Source organism: Salvia hispanica, chromosome 6 (genome assembly GCF_029641045.1).
Source record: "Salvia hispanica isolate PSC_SH4W2 chromosome 6, Shi_PSC_v1, whole genome shotgun sequence".
Taxonomy (NCBI): domain Eukaryota; kingdom Viridiplantae; phylum Streptophyta; class Magnoliopsida; order Lamiales; family Lamiaceae; genus Salvia; species Salvia hispanica.
The window spans coordinates 7,937,303-7,940,998 of record NC_142697.1 but is presented as its reverse complement, the minus strand read 5'-3'; the positions used below and the strand labels follow the sequence as shown (position 1 = coordinate 7,940,998).

The following is a 3,696-nucleotide window of genomic DNA, read 5'->3' as shown; positions in this document are numbered from 1 at the left end:
ATTTATATTTAAGTCATTATTAGGTCAAAATGTTATTTTTTTTATTTATTTATTTTAAAATATAAACGTCATTCTATTGAATATAAATTGAGCATTCCTCCCACAAAAAATTGTTTTACAAAATTATAACAGTAGATAAGTCATCAGTCATGTAAGCTCACTGTTCAAATAAATAACTCTCAAAACCTTCTTTGCACGATGCCTATCTTATTCTATTAACTCTGGACTCATGGCCGCACGGTTAATTAAACCTGCGAGATTATATGCGTCCCCTGACCTTCAACGATAAATGCTGCTATCAAGTTATTTTCACGAGCAAGACTTTGTTCCTCTTCACCAAAAACCTATCACTGTTTTCAAGCTTCTGCAATAAAAAGGCAAGAGCCTCTTGTTTTGATAAGTTGGAAATGTAGAAGGTGAATGTTCATCAACAAGTACTTTGAGCTGCTTCAGCTTCATTGATTCGCCAGGTGTCTGTTCGAGAAGCTGCCTACACAGCTTCTTGAGTTTTGACCTTGGTGCAGGACCTGAGTCCACCTCCAAATTTTCGTGTTTCCTTTTCACTCCACTATGTGAATCAGTGGAACCCTCCCCATCGCTATCACCGAAAGTAGTCTTTTTACCTTCAAAGTAGCAGCCTGCGATTTTCTTTTTACGATCCTTAATACCAAGCCCTTGTTTTCCAGAGGTCTTTGAGCCCTGAGCTAAGTTGTAAAGATTTTCTTGATCGTCCTCATTGAACATGGTCCTCTCGACGGACTTCTTTCTGCGAGATTCAGCACCAAGCATACCTCCAACTAGGGCTGGCAATTTTTGACACGACACGATAATCCGACACGAATCCGCACGAAATTATTGGGTTTGGATCAAGTCTTATTGGATGCGGGTCATTATTGGGTCGACCCACTAAGAACACGAAAAAATCGGGTCGGATGCGGGTTGGATGCGGGTCGGGTCGGGTAACCCGTTAAAAATTAATATTATTATTTTTATTTTGAGTAAAGATAAATTTGCAAAAATTGTATACACAAAATGCTCTTCAAATTTTAAAAAGGATAATATTAATTTATTTTGATTAGATAGCATCATTAATTACATATTTTTGTGACTAATTTGACCTTATTTATAATTTTTCATTTTTCATTTTTCATTTGTATTGCTGTACAATATGTACCAAGACCCTTATTAAAAGATAAAATTTTAGAGAGAATAATCATCCATAGTATTTTAATGGAATAATAATGAAATAATTTTTTATTCATTTTATTTAAACTATCACAATGATATAAAGATAAATAAATTGCTTTTTTTTTACAAAGTATAAATTAGGAAAACACTCTTTTGTTAGGAAATTCTCTCATATTATTTTTGAAACCATTGATATTTTATCATTAATTTCTAACTTTTAATTTTGAAAATAATATTATACATATTGGTTGATTATTCTATCTAAAATTATTAACATTACAATATGGGTCATTCAATGATGAAACATTGTTGGACTCGACACATATAATAGTAATACAACATTCAAATGTTTAGCACTTGCTCCATAAATTGATAAGATCATGAAAAATTATTAGTATTACTATATTATAAATCACAATATTTTCAATATTTCATTTACTGTATTATTTTAATATTACTTTTATAATTATTTTCATAGTGCGTAATAATATCATAATAGAGATGGTATGATGATAACATGTGAAACCCAACATGTAAGTTGTAACATATTCTTTAATTATATGACTACTATATAAATTGATATATTTAAATATTATGATAAACCACAACAAATTTTAGACCCATATTATAAAATTAATTTATGATTAATAATCTGTTATATATTATAGTGCATCAAATGATACATAAGAGCTAGTTCGACGATAGAAGGTTGTTGCTATCAACGTCTAGGCGTGTGACACTTCAAGTATATTAGTTAATATATTCAAAATATATAATTATGTCTTCATTCATGTAATTTTGGATAATAATATTAAATGACCATGTAATGACCCTACTTTGCATATTCCTTCATGTTATAATATATAGAAAATATTTGAAATTACAAGCTTCAAATTATATTTCAAATTACAAAAATTAAAGTAGTCGAAAGAAATGAAATAATACAATGTACGTGAGAGATCCAAGTGAAAAATAAAACTAAATCAATTAGTGTTTAGAATAAAAGGATAATTTGAATAAATTTATGAAAAGTAAGTTTATACTTATAGATACAAAACGTTAATTCAGATATTATGTACTAGCAAAACTAATCAACAAATAATTATATAATATAATTTATTACTATTATATTCTTTTTATTTTGATTTAATAAATTTAATTTAATTATTAGTATTTTCACTCTTTTTTTTTTGTTCTTTTTATTTCTTTAGTTCTTTTATCTTGTTTCAAATTTTTTTGTTGGGTTTTGGAACAAAAGTTATGTATTTGGAACAAAAGTTATGTATTTTGTTGGGTTTTTTTTGGATTTTGTTGGAGTTTTGTTGTTTAAAATGGAACATCTTCATGCTATATGGCTTTTTAAAATGGAACAATATGTAATCGTGTTGTTATCGTGCTTAGGTTGTTGTCGTGTTGTTATCGTGTCGGGTCAACCCGAAGTGGTTCGTGTCGGTATCGTGTTCAGGTCGATATCGTGTTCTTATCGTGTCCAGGTCGATATCGTGTTCTTATCGTGTCGGGTCATTATCGTGTTCGGGTCGTGTCCGGGTTTGAAGGTGGCGGGTTGGGTTCGTGTTCGGGTTTGGGGTTTCCTTAACAGGTTGGGTTCGGGTTTGGCCTTATTGGGTTGGGTCGTTATCGGGTTGACCCGATAACGACCCAATCCGCATGATTTGCCAGCCCTACCTCCAACAACAAACCCAAGTTTGTAGCCCCACCAATCTGACGGAACATCCTGGTTTCTTCCTTCTTCATCTGGAACACTGGTTTCAATTGGCTTCTCATCCTCGGATCCTTTTGGAGCGTTGCAGTTCTCTGAAGCCTTAGTCTTATTCACAAGAATCCCTTCAAGATCCTGAGAAGAATATGCACGTACAGTCTTTCCCTTCTCTCTTTTTTTATACCTTCCTTGGGGTCGAGTAGCCTTGGCAACTGCCTCTTTTTTGTCCTTAGAAGGGCTGGGTTGTTCAGCATCTGTCTCATCATCTTCATCCTTGGTTTTTACAGCTGCTTGCACTTTCAGTTTCTTGAGGATACTGTCAAACTGAGTGGTATCAAAAGCCCATGCATTTGGTATCTCTGTTCCAATACCTAAGGTATCCTGCTTGTTCTTCACCCTTACATATCCTTTGATGCCTTGTTTTTCCTTTCCAAGCCCTTCACCTTCTTCCCATCCCATTTGCTTCATGAGGCGGAAGGCGGCAGAGCTCCGATCGACTCCGACGTAACGGAGAGGAACTTCCGGCGTCGCCATATTAACGGTCACGTCCTTCACTCTCTCCCTCTTGATGTAGTTTGGAGAGAGAAGTAGGCTGGGACTAGGTCAAAATGTTATTGACCGTTAAAAATTTACAAAATACTTAATATGGACCAAAACATATTGTTTATGACCAAAAGATTATATTTCGTACTCTACTTAATGTGCAAGAGTAAAACATTTTGTTAGACATGGGAAATGACCAATTTTGAACTTTAATCTTTATTATATACTCACTCCATTTCCTAATA

The 3,696-nt window shown here is 33.3% G+C and overlaps 1 pseudogene across 1 annotated transcript; it reads right to left on the bottom strand.

Annotated features, from left to right (window-relative positions):
- Positions 1-273: 273 nt before the first annotated feature.
- LOC125208157 (G-patch domain-containing protein 1-like) lies at positions 274-3,490 on the bottom strand (annotated as a pseudogene). The gene is made up of 2 exons (XR_016132632.1): positions 2,875-3,490; positions 274-791 (listed from the first exon to the last, which is right to left on the bottom strand). The product of XR_016132632.1 is annotated as a G-patch domain-containing protein 1-like (transcript).
- Between the last annotated feature and the right edge of the window lie 206 nt (positions 3,491-3,696).